At 42.0% G+C, this 15625-nt stretch overlaps 6 non-coding genes across 6 annotated transcripts; all 6 read right to left on the bottom strand.

The window, feature by feature from the left end:
• Positions 1-954: 954 nt before the first annotated feature.
• LOC124803784 lies at positions 955-1061 on the bottom strand. The gene has a single exon (XR_007017262.1). It is a non-coding gene; the product is annotated as a U6 spliceosomal RNA (small nuclear RNA).
• A 2487-nt stretch (positions 1062-3548) lies between these two features.
• On the bottom strand, positions 3549-3655 carry LOC124803806. Its single transcript, XR_007017282.1, has one exon. It is a non-coding gene; the product is annotated as a U6 spliceosomal RNA (small nuclear RNA).
• A 2486-nt stretch (positions 3656-6141) lies between these two features.
• Positions 6142-6248, bottom strand: LOC124803782. The gene has a single exon (XR_007017261.1). It is a non-coding gene; the product is annotated as a U6 spliceosomal RNA (small nuclear RNA).
• A 2487-nt stretch (positions 6249-8735) lies between these two features.
• LOC124803822 lies at positions 8736-8842 on the bottom strand. The gene has a single exon (XR_007017297.1). It is a non-coding gene; the product is annotated as a U6 spliceosomal RNA (small nuclear RNA).
• A 2473-nt stretch (positions 8843-11315) lies between these two features.
• Positions 11316-11422, bottom strand: LOC124803804. The gene has a single exon (XR_007017281.1). It is a non-coding gene; the product is annotated as a U6 spliceosomal RNA (small nuclear RNA).
• A 2487-nt stretch (positions 11423-13909) lies between these two features.
• Positions 13910-14016, bottom strand: LOC124803781. Its single transcript, XR_007017260.1, has one exon. It is a non-coding gene; the product is annotated as a U6 spliceosomal RNA (small nuclear RNA).
• Positions 14017-15625: the final 1609 nt, after the last annotated feature.

Here is a 15625-nt window from a genome sequence, read left to right as displayed (position 1 = left end):
TGTGCACCACAGATTTGCTGTAATAGTTGGTTTTTAGGTGAAGGGCAGTGGCTTATTACACAGGCAGATATGCTTCAGTTAAGAATCTGATGAGGTGTCACCTGCAGTCTGTATTATGAGGCTGCAGCTGGATAGCAAGGCCACTAGGAAAGTTACTTGAAACATAATGTTAAATGAACTTCCTGTAAAGGGGTAGCTTGCACACTTAATGATTAAAGAGACATCTTCCTTCACATGTTTATTTATGCTGCTGAAACAATTATGGCATCAGCTGCAGCCATGAAGATGAATAAGGTTAAATGTTGTGGGTCTGTGTGCAGTCAGTATGTGATAGTGGCATACAGGCACCAGAAGCTTTGTAGGCGTTAGAGAAAAATAAATATTAGGTAATGCAAGCTAATTTTAGAGCGCTAGAGTGTATTTAAGCAGTAGTGTGAGTGAAAGTATGTGAGTGAGAAAGATTTGGAACATGCAGCTATCTTGTGTAAAGTTGATGTAAGGTTTCCAAATGTTGTGTGTGGCAGTAGGTGTGTGTTATGAAATGACGTGATTGAGACAGTAGGAAGAGATGTTGTGACAGCAGAGTGTGATACTGAGGAAGAGAAGAGGCTTTTGCCTGTGCTAGGCTTAGTCTTAGACTGGCTGTGATTTGTGTCAGGTTTGTGAATGAGCTGAAGGGGTGCTAGTGACATGTACTTGTGTCAGTGTAGTTGTGGTTTTGGTGTGCTTGCTGAGTTGTTATTAGAGTGACATTTTAGATGTGCATTGGTGATGTAAGGGATAGGTTTATTGCCAGTTTTATCATGTTCTGTTGTGAATGAAAGAGAGTGGAGGAGAACTGCGTAAATGGACAGCATAGTTTGTGACAAGTGGGTGCAGATATGAAGCGAAACTTGTGTAGGTGGCTGAGGGTATTAGCAGCTGATGTGAGACATGAGAGAGTGAGATTGCGGAAAAAATGTGGAACGCTTCACGATTTTGCGTGTCATCCTTGCGCAGGGGCCATGCTAATCTTCTCTGTATCGTTCCAATTTTAGTATATGTACCGCCGAAGCGAGTACATTCGAGGAGCCCTCTGAAATTGTATATATAGTTATGGCGTCGCGTCAAATATTGTTCGGCTTGGACGTAGCTTTACGCAGCTCTGGCGAGGAACACAAGGCCTGCCGAGTGCTAATCTGTGAATTAATTACTGTGAGGTGTCGTTCTTAGTAAGTGGCAGCTCTGTTAACTGTATTATTTGGCAGTATTGGATGTAAAACTTAGATCGTAGAGTCGCTTGCTCTCGCAGCATCCACCCAGAGCAGCCGCAGCAGGTTCACACAGCTGCCGCTAGGCGGCAGCAAGACGTGATGGCACGTATTGTCGCCATGTTCTCACATTCCGAGTTTAGTGTCTTATAGGCATACCTATGAAACACACTTCTCTAATGTGTGGGATAAATGGCGCTGATTGGAGCTGGTAGCAGGTCTTGAAGACTCTCAAAACAAGCGAATATTTTTGCGAAACTGTCTTCACTGCTAACACAAATTGCATTACTCTTTCAGTGGTACTTTCTCACGATACTAATCGATTTAATGACAGAGTGCAAGGCAACTTTTAACTCACACATCAAGTACAGCACAAGAAGACACAGTGTGTGACCATGCAAATTATTGAGTAGCTCCTATTCATCCAATGGCGCCAGAAGACAATAGTGACTGCAAAAAGAGACACAGTAGCCTCACGAACCATTAAAAACACCATTCATATTGCACACTTTGAAACACAGCAGTGTAGGTCACTACTAGCGCATGGATGGGTGAATGCGAGTTGTGTGAGGTAGTAGTAGGAATGATGGACATAGTTCCGTTTTCAGTACAATACCAGGTGATATATTTGTGTTGATCCAAGTTTACACAGGGCAGGTCTACTTGGCAACAGTGAAACACTGTGATGGAGATGTGTGAATGAGCCTAAAATGTTGAGGGGACATGTGGTAAGAGAAACCAGGTTAGCATTGTCTTAGTAGCTGTAGTTATGTTCCTGTGAAATGTCAGTCAGATGTAATCCAGTTTGGTGAATGTTGTTATTACAGGAAGAATTGCTAGTGCAAAACAAAGAGTGATAGATTTAGTATCTGAAAGCAGTTAATAACTGAGTAGCTACTGGTGTCATGTGACACAAACTGGTTTGTGATGTTGCTGTCTATTCCAAAATCCTGAAGCTTGCTAGTGTTTTGTGTCTTGACTGCCTCTGTATCTGCTTATGTGCTAGAGCTTCTGTGTATGTGACATGATGAATATTGCATGCAGGGTTTGTCCAATCTTTCTGCTAGACACAGGATGAGAGGTGCATCAGCTGTAATTGTGAACAGCATCGACTTGTATGACATTGATGGGATTCAAAGTGCTGTCAAAATAGTAGAGCCTCACATCTAAATACTATATGTTAATACTAGCATACTGGTCTGCTTTCTAAACACTTCAGTGTTGTGGTATTCATTGGCTGACACTTTTGAATTTAATTTAGGTAACTATATGTAGTGGCAGATTGCCAGACATGTGGGAAAATACTTTGTGCGTCACACCAGTGAAATTTGTACATGACATGCTTGTGCACCACAGATTTGCTGTAATAGTTGGTTTTTAGGTGAAGGGCAGTGGCTTATTACACAGGCAGATATGCTTCAGTTAAGAATCTGATGAGGTGTCACCTGCAGTCTGTATTATGAGGCTGCAGCTGGATAGCAAGGCCACTAGGAAAGTTACTTGAAACATAATGTTAAATGAACTTCCTGTAAAGGGGTAGCTTGCACACTTAATGATTAAAGAGACATCTTCCTTCCCATGTTTATTTATGGTGCTGAAACAATTATGGCATCAGCTGCAGCCATGAAGATGAATAAAGTTAAATGTTGTGGGTCTGTGTGCAGTCAGTATGTGATAGTGGCATACAGGCACCAGAAGCTTTGTAGGCGTTAGAGAAAAATAAATATTAGGTAATGCAAGCTAATTTTAGAGCGCTAGAGTGTATTTAAGCAGTAGTGTGAGTGAAAGTATGTGAGTGAGAAAGATTTGGAACATGCAGCTATCTAGTGTAAAGTTGATGTAAGGTTTCCAAATGTTGTGTGTGGCAGTAGGTGTGTGTTATGAAATGACATGATTGAGACAGTAGGAAGAGATGTTGTGACAGCAGAGTGTGATACTGAGGAAGAGAAGAGGCTTTTGCCTGTGCTAGGCTTAGTCTTAGACTGGCTGTGATTTGTGTCAGGTTTGTGAATGAGCTGAAGGGGTGCTAGTGACATGTACTTGTGTCAGTGTAGTTGTGGTTTTGGTGTGCTTGCTGAGTTGTTATTAGAGTGACATTTTAGATGTGCATTGGTGATGTAAGGGATAGGTTTATTGCCAGTTTTATCATGTTCTGTTGTGAATGAAAGAGAGTGGAGGAGAACTGCGTAAATGGACAGCATAGTTTGTGACAAGTGGGTGCAGATATGAAGCGAAACTTGTGTAGGTGGCTGAGGGTATTAGCAGCTGATGTGAGACATGAGAGAGTGAGATTGCGAAAAAAACGTGGAACGCTTCACGATTTTGCGTGTCATCCTTGCGCAGGGGCCATGCTAATCTTCTCTGTATCGTTCCAATTTTAGTATATGTACCGCCGAAGCGAGTACATTCGAGGAGCCCTCTGAAATTGTATATGTAGTTATGGCGTCGCGTCAAATATGGTTCGGCTTGGACGTAGCTTTACGCAGCTCTGGCGAGGAACACAAGGCCTGCCGAGTGCTAATCTGTAAATTAATTACTGCGAGGTGTCGTTCTTAGTAAGTGGCAGCTCTGTTAACTGTATTATTTGGCAGTATTGGATGTAAAACGTAGATCGTAGAGTCGCTTGCTCTCGCAGCATCCACCCAGAGCAGCAGCAGCAGGTTCACACAGCTGCCGCTAGGCGGCAGCAAGACGTGATGGCACGTATTGTCGCCATGTTCTCACATTCCGAGTTTAGTGTCTTATAGGCATACCTATGAAACACACTTCTCTAATGTGTGGGATAAATGGCGCTGATTGGAGCTGGTAGCAGGTCTTGAAGACTCTCAAAACAAGCGAATATTTTTGCGAAACTGTCTTCACTGCTAACACAAATTGCATTACTCTTTCAGTGGTACTTTCTCACGATACTAATCGATTCAATGACAGAGTGCAAGGCAACTTTTAACTCACACATCAAGTACAGCACAAGAAGACACAGTGTGTGACCATGTAAATTATTGAGTAGCTCCTATTCATCCAATGGCGCCAGAAGACAATAGTGACTGCAAAAAGAGGCACAGTAGCCTCACGAACCATTAAAAACACCATTCATATTGCACACTTTGAAACACAGCAGTGTAGGTCACTACTAGCGCATGGATGGGTGAATGCGAGTTGTGTGAGGTAGTAGTAGGAATGATGGACATAGTTCCGTTTTCAGTACAATACCAGGTGATATATTTGTGTTGATCCAAGTTTACACAGGGCAGGTCTACTTGGCAACAGTGAAACACTGTGATGGAGATGTGTGAATGAGCCTAAAATGTTGAGGGGACATGTGGTAAGAGAAACCAGGTTAGCATTGTCTTAGTAGCTGTAGTTATGTTCCTGTGAAATGTCAGTCAGATGTAATCCAGTTTGGTGAATGTTGTTATTACAGGAAGAATTGCTAGTGCAAAACAAAGAGTGATAGATTTAGTATCTGAAAGCAGTTAATAACTGAGTAGCTACTGGTGTCATGTGACACAAACTGGTTTGTGATGTTGCTGTCTATTCCAAAATCCTGAAGCTTGCTAGTGTTTTGTGTCTTGACTGCCTCTGTATCTGCTTATGTGCTAGAGCTTCTGTGTATGTGACATGATGAATATTGCATGCAGGGTTTGTCCAATCTTTCTGCTAGACACAGGATGAGAGGTGCATCAGCTGTAATTGTGAACAGCATCGACTTGTATGACATTGATGGGATTCAAAGTGCTGTCAAAATAGTAGAGCCTCACATCTAAATACTATATGTTAATACTAGCATACTGGTCTGCTTTCTAAACACTTCAGTGTTGTGGTATTCATTGGCTGACACTTTTGAATTTAATTTAGGTAACTATATGTAGTGGCAGATTGCCAGACATGTGGGAAAATACTTTGTGCGTCACACCAGTGAAATTTGTACATGACATGCTTGTGCACCACAGATTTGCTGTAATAGTTGGTTTTTAGGTGAAGGGCAGTGGCTTATTACACAGGCAGATATGCTTCAGTTAAGAATCTGATGAGGTGTCACCTGCAGTCTGTATTATGAGGCTGCAGCTGGATAGCAAGGCCACTAGGAAAGTTACTTGAAACATAATGTTAAATGAACTTCCTGTAAAGGGGTAGCTTGCACACTTAATGATTAAAGAGACATCTTCCTTCACATGTTTATTTATGCTGCTGAAACAATTATGGCATCAGCTGCAGCCATGAAGATGAATAAGGTTAAATGTTGTGGGTCTGTGTGCAGTCAGTATGTGATAGTGGCATACAGGCACCAGAAGCTTTGTAGGCATTAGAGAAAAATAAATATTAGGTAATGCAAGCTAATTTTAGAGCGCTAGAGTGTATTTAAGCACTAGTGTGAGTGAAAGTATGTGAGTGAGAAAGATTTGGAACATGCAGCTATCTTGTGTAAAGTTGATGTAAGGTTTCCAAATGTTGTGTGTGGCAGTAGGTGTGTGTTATGAAATGACGTGATTGAGACAGTAGGAAGAGATGTTGTGACAGCAGAGTGTGATACTGAGGAAGAGAAGAGGCTTTTGCCTGTGCTAGGCTTAGTCTTAGACTGGCTGTGATTTGTGTCAGGTTTGTGAATGAGCTGAAGGGGTGCTAGTGACATGTACTTGTGTCAGTGTAGTTGTGGTTTTGGTGTGCTTGCTGAGTTGTTATTAGAGTGACATTTTAGATGTGCATTGGTGATGTAAGGGATAGGTTTATTGCCAGTTTTATCATGTTCTGTTGTGAATGAAAGAGAGTGGAGGAGAACTGCGTAAATGGACAGCATAGTTTGTGACAAGTGGGTGCAGATATGAAGCGAAGCTTGTGTAGGTGGCTGAGGGTATTAGCAGCTGTTGTGAGACATGAGAGAGTGAGATTGCGAAAAAATGTGGAACGCTTCACGATTTTGCGTGTCATCCTTGCGCAGGGGCCATGCTAATCTTCTCTGTATCGTTCCAATTTTAGTATATGTACCGCCGAAGCGAGTACATTCGAGGAGCCCTCTGAAATTGTATATATAGTTATGGCGTCGCGTCAAATATGGTTCGGCTTGGACGTAGCTTTACGCAGCTCTGGCGAGGAACACAAGGCCTGCCGAGTGCTAATCTGTGAATTAATTACTGTGAGGTGTCGTTCTTAGTAAGTGGCAGCTCTGTTAACTGTATTATTTGGCAGTATTGGATGTAAAACTTAGATCGTAGAGTCGCTTGCTCTCGCAGCATCCACCCAGAGCAGCAGCAGCAGGTTCACACAGCTGCCGCTAGGCGGCAGCAAGACGTGATGGCACGTATTGTCGCCATGTTCTCACATTCCGAGTTTAGTGTCTTATAGGCATACCTATGAAACACACTTCTCTAATGTGTGGGATAAATGGCGCTGATTGGAGCTGGTAGCAGGTCTTGAAGACTCTCAAAACAAGCGAATATTTTTGCGAAACTGTCTTCACTGCTAACACAAATTGCATTACTCTTTCAGTGGTACTTTCTCACGATACTAATCGATTTAATGACAGAGTGCAAGGCAACTTTTAACTCACACATCAAGTACAGCACAAGAAGACACAGTGTGTGACCATGTAAATTATTGAGTAGCTCCTATTCATCCAATGGCGCCAGAAGACAATAGTGACTGCAAAAAGAGACACAGTAGCCTCACGAACCATTAAAAACACCATTCATATTGCACACTTTGAAACACAGCAGTGTAGGTCACTACTAGCGCATGGATGGGTGAATGCGAGTTGTGTGAGGTAGTAGTAGGAATGATGGACATAGTTCCGTTTTCAGTACAATACCAGGTGATATATTTGTGTTGATCCAAGTTTACACAGGGCAGGTCTACTTGGCAACAGTGAAACACTGTGATGGAGATGTGTGAATGAGCCTAAAATGTTGAGGGGACATGTGGTAAGAGAAACCAGGTTAGCATTGTGTTAGTAGCTGTAGTTATGTTCCTGTGAAATGTCAGTCAGATGTAATCCAGTTTGGTGAATGTTGTTATTACAGGAAGAATTGCTAGTGCAAAACAAAGAGTGATAGATTTAGTATCTGAAAGCAGTTAATAACTGAGTAGCTACTGGTGTCATGTGACACAAACTGGTTTGTGATGTTGCTGTCTATTCCAAAATCCTGAAGCTTGCTAGTGTTTTGTGTCTTGACTGCCTCTGTATCTGCTTATGTGCTAGAGCTTCTGTGTATGTGACATGATGAATATTGCATGCAGGGTTTGTCCAATCTTTCTGCTAGACACAGGATGAGAGGTGCATCAGCTGTAATTGTGAACAGCATCGACTTGTATGACATTGATGGGATTCAAAGTGCTGTCAAAATAGTAGAGCCTCACATCTAAATACTATATGTTAATACTAGCATACTGGTCTGCTTTCTAAACACTTCAGTGTTGTGGTATTCATTGGCTGACACTTTTGAATTTAATTTAGGTAACTATATGTAGTGGCAGATTGCCAGACATGTGGGAAAATACTTTGTGCGTCACACCAGTGAAATTTGTACATGACATGCTTGTGCACCACAGATTTGCTGTAATAGTTGGTTTTTAGGTGAAGGGCAGTGGCTTATTACACAGGCAGATATGCTTCAGTTAAGAATCTGATGAGGTGTCACCTGCAGTCTGTATTATGAGGCTGCAGCTGGATAGCAAGGCCACTAGGAAAGTTACTTGAAACATAATGTTAAATGAACTTCCTGTAAAGGGGTAGCTTGCACACTTAATGATTAAAGAGACATCTTCCTTCACATGTTTATTTATGCTGCTGAAACAATTATGGCATCAGCTGCAGCCATGAAGATGAATAAGGTTAAATGTTGTGGGTCTGTGTGCAGTCAGTATGTGATAGTGGCATACAGGCACCAGAAGCTTTGTAGGCGTTAGAGAAAAATAAATATTAGGTAATGCAAGCTAATTTTAGAGCGCTAGAGTGTATTTAAGCAGTAGTGTGAGTGAAAGTATGTGAGTGAGAAAGATTTGGAACATGCAGCTATCTTGTGTAAAGTTGATGTAAGGTTTCCAAATGTTGTGTGTGGCAGTAGGTGTGTGTTATGAAATGACGTGATTGAGACAGTAGGAAGAGATGTTGTGACAGCAGAGTGTGATACTGAGGAAGAGAAGAGGCTTTTGCCTGTGCTAGGCTTAGTCTTAGACTGGCTGTGATTTGTGTCAGGTTTGTGAATGAGCTGAAGGGGTGCTAGTGACATGTACTTGTGTCAGTGTAGTTGTGGTTTTGGTGTGCTTGCTGAGTTGTTATTAGAGTGACATTTTAGATGTGCATTGGTGATGTAAGGGATAGGTTTATTGCCAGTTTTATCATGTTCTGTTGTGAATGAAAGAGAGTGGAGGAGAACTGCGTAAATGGACAGCATAGTTTGTGACAAGTGGGTGCAGATATGAAGCGAAGCTTGTGTAGGTGGCTGAGGGTATTAGCAGCTGTTGTGAGACATGAGAGAGTGAGATTGCGAAAAAAATGTGGAACGCTTCACGATTTTGCGTGTCATCCTTGCGCCGGGGCCATGCTAATCTTCTCTGTATCGTTCCAATTTTAGTATATGTACCGCCGAAGCGAGTACATTCGAGGAGCCCTCTGAAATTGTATATATAGTTATGGCGTCGCGTCAAATATGGTTCGGCTTGGACGTAGTTTTACGCAGCTCTGGCGAGGAACACAAGGCCTGCCGAGTGCTAATCTGTGAATTAATTACTGTGAGGTGTCGTTCTTAGTAAGTGGCAGCTCTGTTAACTGTATTATTTGGCAGTATTGGATGTAAAACTTAGATCGTAGAGTCGCTTGCTCTCGCAGCATCCACCCAGAGCAGCCGCAGCAGGTTCACACAGCTGCCGCTAGGCGGCAGCAAGACGTGATGGCACGTATTGTCGCCATGTTCTCACATTCCGAGTTTAGTGTCTTATAGGCATACCTATGAAACACACTTCTCTAATGTGTGGGATAAATGGCGCTGATTGGAGCTGGTAGCAGGTCTTGAAGACTCTCAAAACAAGCGAATATTTTTGCGAAACTGTCTTCACTGCTAACACAAATTGCATTACTCTTTCAGTGGTACTTTCTCACGATACTAATCGATTTAATGACAGAGTGCAAGGCAACTTTTAAGTCACACATCAAGTACAGCACAAGAAGACACAGTGTGTGACCATGCAAATTATTGAGTAGCTCCTATTCATCCAATGGCGCCAGAAGACAATAGTGACTGCAAAAAGAGACACAGTAGCCTCACGAACCATTAAAAACACCATTCATATTGCACACTTTGAAACACAGCAGTGTAGGTCACTACTAGCGCATGGATGGGTGAATGCGAGTTGTGTGAGGTAGTAGTAGGAATGATGGACATAGTTCCGTTTTCAGTACAATACCAGGTGATATATTTGTGTTGATCCAAGTTTACACAGGGCAGGTCTACTTGGCAACAGTGAAACACTGTGATGGAGATGTGTGAATGAGCCTAAAATGTTGAGGGGACATGTGGTAAGAGAAACCAGGTTAGCATTGTGTTAGTAGCTGTAGTTATGTTCCTGTGAAATGTCAGTCAGATGTAATCCAGTTTGGTGAATGTTGTTATTACAGGAAGAATTGCTAGTGCAAAACAAAGAGTGATAGATTTAGTATCTGAAAGCAGTTAATAACTGAGTAGCTACTGGTGTCATGTGACACAAACTGGTTTGTGATGTTGCTGTCTATTCCAAAATCCTGAAGCTTGCTAGTGTTTTGTGTCTTGACTGCCTCTGTATCTGCTTATGTGCTAGAGCTTCTGTGTATGTGACATGATGAATATTGCATGCAGGGTTTGTCCAATCTTTCTGCTAGACACAGGATGAGAGGTGCATCAGCTGTAATTGTGAACAGCATCGACTTGTATGACATTGATGGGATTCAAAGTGCTGTCAAAATAGTAGAGCCTCACATCTAAATACTATATGTTAATACTAGCATACTGGTCTGCTTTCTAAACACTTCAGTGTTGTGGTATTCATTGGCTGACACTTTTGAATTTAATTTAGGTAACAATATGTAGTGGCAGATTGCCAGACATGTGGGAAAATACTTTGTGCGTCACACCAGTGAAATTTGTACATGACATGCTTGTGCACCACAGATTTGCTGTAATAGTTGGTTTTTAGGTGAAGGGCAGTGGCTTATTACACAGGCAGATATGCTTCAGTTAAGAATCTGATGAGGTGTCACCTGCAGTCTGTATTATGAGGCTGCAGCTGGATAGCAAGGCCACTAGGAAAGTTACTTGAAACATAATGTTAAATGAACTTCCTGTAAAGGGGTAGCTTGCACACTTAATGATTAAAGAGACATCTTCCTTCCCATGTTTATTTATGGTGCTGAAACAATTATGGCATCAGCTGCAGCCATGAAGATGAATAAAGTTAAATGTTGTGGGTCTGTGTGCAGTCAGTATGTGATAGTGGCATACAGGCACCAGAAGCTTTGTAGGCGTTAGAGAAAAATAAATATTAGGTAATGCAAGCTAATTTTAGAGCGCTAGAGTGTATTTAAGCAGTAGTGTGAGTGAGAAAGATTTGGAACATGCAGCTATCTAGTGTAAAGTTGATGTAAGGTTTCCAAATGTTGTGTGTGGCAGTAGGTGTGTGTTATGAAATGACGTGATTGAGACAGTAGGAAGAGATGTTGTGACAGCAGAGTGTGATACTGAGGAAGAGAAGAGGCTTTTGCCTGTGCTAGGCTTAGTCTTAGACTGGCTGTGATTTGTGTCAGGTTTGTGAATGAGCTGAAGGGGTGCTAGTGACATGTACTTGTGTCAGTGTAGTTGTGGTTTTGGTGTGCTTGCTGAGTTGTTATTAGAGTGACATTTTAGATGTGCATTGGTGATGTAAGGGATAGGTTTATTGCCAGTTTTATCATGTTCTGTTGTGAATGAAAGAGAGTGGAGGAGAACTGCGTAAATGGACAGCATAGTTTGTGACAAGTGGGTGCAGATATGAAGCGAAACTTGTGTAGGTGGCTGAGGGTATTAGCAGCTGATGTGAGACATGAGAGAGTGAGATTGCGAAAAAAACGTGGAACGCTTCACGATTTTGCGTGTCATCCTTGCGCAGGGGCCATGCTAATCTTCTCTGTATCGTTCCAATTTTAGTATATGTACCGCCGAAGCGAGTACATTCGAGGAGCCTTCTGATATTGTATATATAGTTATGGCGTCGCGTCAAATATGGTTCGGCTTGGACGTAGCTTTACGCAGCTCTGGCGAGGAACACAAGGCCTGCCGAGTGCTAATCTGTAAATTAATTACTGCGAGGTGTCGTTCTTAGTAAGTGGCAGCTCTGTTAACTGTATTATTTGGCAGTATTGGATGTAAAACTTAGATCGTAGAGTCGCTTGCTCTCGCAGCATCCACCCAGAGCAGCAGCAGCAGGTTCACAAAGCTGCCGCTAGGCGGCAGCAAGACGTGATGGCACGTATTGTCGCCATGTTCTCACATTCCGAGTTTAGTGTCTTATAGGCATACCTATGAAACACACTTCTCTAATGTGTGGGATAAATGGCGCTGATTGGAGCTGGTAGCAGGTCTTGAAGACTCTCAAAACAAGCGAATATTTTTGCGAAACTGTCTTCACTGCTAACACAAATTGCATTACTCTTTCAGTGGTACTTTCTCACGATACTAATCGATTCAATGACAGAGTGCAAGGCAACTTTTAACTCACACATCAAGTACAGCACAAGAAGACACAGTGTGTGACCATGTAAATTATTGAGTAGCTCCTATTCATCCAATGGCGCCAGAAGACAATAGTGACTGCAAAAAGAGACACAGTAGCCTCACGAACCATTAAAAACACCATTCATATTGCACACTTTGAAACACAGCAGTGTAGGTCACTACTAGCGCATGGATGGGTGAATGCGAGTTGTGTGAGGTAGTAGTAGGAATGATGGACATAGTTCCGTTTTCAGTACAATACCAGGTGATATATTTGTGTTGATCCAAGTTTACACAGGGCAGGTCTACTTGGCAACAGTGAAACACTGTGATGGAGATGTGTGAATGAGCCTAAAATGTTGAGGGGACATGTGGTAAGAGAAACCAGGTTAGCATTGTGTTAGTAGCTGTAGTTATGTTCCTGTGAAATGTCAGTCAGATGTAATCCAGTTTGGTGAATGTTGTTATTACAGGAAGAATTGCTAGTGCAAAACAAAGAGTGATAGATTTAGTATCTGAAAGCAGTTAATAACTGAGTAGCTACTGGTGTCATGTGACACAAACTGGTTTGTGATGTTGCTGTCTATTCCAAAATCCTGAAGCTTGCTAGTGTTTTGTGTCTTGACTGCCTCTGTATCTGCTTATGTGCTAGAGCTTCTGTGTATGTGACATGATGAATATTGCATGCAGGGTTTGTCCAATCTTTCTGCTAGACACAGGATGAGAGGTGCATCAGCTGTAATTGTGAACAGCATCGACTTGTATGACATTGATGGGATTCAAAGTGCTGTCAAAATAGTAGAGCCTCACATCTAAATACTATATGTTAATACTAGCATACTGGTCTGCTTTCTAAACACTTCAGTGTTGTGGTATTCATTGGCTGACACTTTTGAATTTAATTTAGGTAACTATATGTAGTGGCAGATTGCCAGACATGTGGGAAAATACTTTGTGCGTCACACCAGTGAAATTTGTACATGACATGCTTGTGCACCACAGATTTGCTGTAATAGTTGGTTTTTAGGTGAAGGGCAGTGGCTTATTACACAGGCAGATATGCTTCAGTTAAGAATCTGATGAGGTGTCACCTGCAGTCTGTATTATGAGGCTGCAGCTGGATAGCAAGGCCACTAGGAAAGTTACTTGAAACATAATGTTAAATGAACTTCCTGTAAAGGGGTAGCTTGCACACTTAATGATTAAAGAGACATCTTCCTTCCCATGTTTATTTATGGTGCTGAAACAATTATGGCATCAGCTGCAGCCATGAAGATGAATAAAGTTAAATGTTGTGGGTCTGTGTGCAGTCAGTATGTGATAGTGGCATACAGGCACCAGAAGCTTTGTAGGCGTTAGAGAAAAATAAATATTAGGTAATGCAAGCTAATTTTAGAGCGCTAGAGTGTATTTAAGCAGTAGTGTGAGTGAAAGTATGTGAGTGAGAAAGATTTGGAACATGCAGCTATCTAGTGTAAAGTTGATGTAAGGTTTCCAAATGTTGTGTGTGGCAGTAGGTGTGTGTTATGAAATGACGTGATTGAGACAGTAGGAAGAGATGTTGTGACAGCAGAGTGTGATACTGAGGAAGAGAAGAGGCTTTTGCCTGTGCTAGGCTTAGTCTTAGACTGGCTGTGATTTGTGTCAGGTTTGTGAATGAGCTGAAGGGGTGCTAGTGACATGTACTTGTGTCAGTGTAGTTGTGGTTTTGGTGTGCTTGCTGAGTTGTTATTAGAGTGACATTTTAGATGTGCATTGGTGATGTAAGGGATAGGTTTATTGCCAGTTTTATCATGTTCTGTTGTGAATGAAAGAGAGTGGAGGAGAACTGCGTAAATGGACAGCATAGTTTGTGACAAGTGGGTGCAGATATGAAGCGAAACTTGTGTAGGTGGCTGAGGGTATTAGCAGCTGTTGTGAGACATGAGAGAGTGAGATTGCGAAAAAAATGTGGAACGCTTCACGATTTTGCGTGTCATCCTTGCGCAGGGGCCATGCTAATCTTCTCTGTATCGTTCCAATTTTAGTATATGTACCGCCGAAGCGAGTACATTCGAGGAGCCCTCTGAAATTATATATATAGTTATGGCGTCGCGTCAAATATGGTTCGGCTTGGACGTAGCTTTACGCAGCTCTGGCGAGGAACACAAGGCCTGCCGAGTGCTAATCTGTGAATTAATTACTGTGAGGTGTCGTTCTTAGTAAGTGGCAGCTCTGTTAACTGTATTATTTGGCAGTATTGGATGTAAAACTTAGATCGTAGAGTCGCTTGCTCTCGCAGCATCCACCCAGAGCAGCAGCAGCAGGTTCACACAGCTGCCGCTAGGCGGCAGCAAGACGTGATGGCACGTATTGTCGCCATGTTCTCACATTCCGAGTTTAGTGTCTTATAGGCATACCTATGAAACACACTTCTCTAATGTGTGGGATAAATGGCGCTGATTGGAGCTGGTAGCAGGTCTTGAAGACTCTCAAAACAAGCGAATATTTTTGCGAAACTGTCTTCACTGCTAACACAAATTGCATTACTCTTTCAGTGGTACTTTCTCACGATACTAATCGATTCAATGACAGAGTGCAAGGCAACTTTTAACTCACACATCAAGTACAGCACAAGAAGATACAGTGTGTGACCATGTAAATTATTGAGTAGCTCCTATTCATCCAATGGCGCCAGAAGACAATAGTGACTGCAAAAAGAGACACAGTAGCCTCACGAACCATTAAAAACACCATTCATATTGCACACTTTGAAACACAGCAGTGTAGGTCACTACTAGCGCATGGATGGGTGAATGCGAGTTGTGTGAGGTAGTAGTAGGAATGATGGACATAGTTCCGTTTTCAGTACAATACCAGGTGATATATTTGTGTTGATCCAAGTTTACACAGGGCAGGTCTACTTGGCAACAGTGAAACACTGTGATGGAGATGTGTGAATGAGCCTAAAATGTTGAGGGGACATGTGGTAAGAGAAACCAGGTTAGCATTGTGTTAGTAGCTGTAGTTATGTTCCTGTGAAATGTCAGTCAGATGTAATCCAGTTTGGTGAATGTTGTTATTACAGGAAGAATTGCTAGTGCAAAACAAAGAGTGATAGATTTAGTATCTGAAAGCAGTTAATAACTGAGTAGCTACTGGTGTCATGTGACACAAACTGGTTTGTGATGTTGCTGTCTATTCCAAAATCCTGAAGCTTGCTAGTGTTTTGTGTCTTGACTGCCTCTGTATCTGCTTATGTGCTAGAGCTTCTGTGTATGTGACATGATGAATATTGCATGCAGGGTTTGTCCAATCTTTCTGCTAGACACAGGATGAGAGGTGCATCAGCTGTAATTGTGAACAGCATCGACTTGTATGACATTGATGGGATTCAAAGTGCTGTCAAAATAGTAGAGCCTCACATCTAAATACTATATGTTAATACTAGCATACTGGTCTGCTTTCTAAACACTTCAGTGTTGTGGTATTCATTGGCTGACACTTTTGAATTTAATTTAGGTAACTATATGTAGTGGCAGATTGCCAGACATGTGGGAAAATACTTTGTGCGTCACACCAGTGAAATTTGTACATGACATGCTTGTGCACCACAGATTTGCTGTAATAGTTGGTTTTTAGGTGAAGGGCAGTGGCTTATTACACAGGCAGATATGCTTC

The sequence above is a fragment of the Schistocerca piceifrons genome, chromosome 6, assembly GCF_021461385.2.
Source record: "Schistocerca piceifrons isolate TAMUIC-IGC-003096 chromosome 6, iqSchPice1.1, whole genome shotgun sequence".
Classification (NCBI taxonomy): domain Eukaryota; kingdom Metazoa; phylum Arthropoda; class Insecta; order Orthoptera; family Acrididae; genus Schistocerca; species Schistocerca piceifrons.
This window is presented reverse-complemented; position numbering and strand designations above follow the sequence as displayed.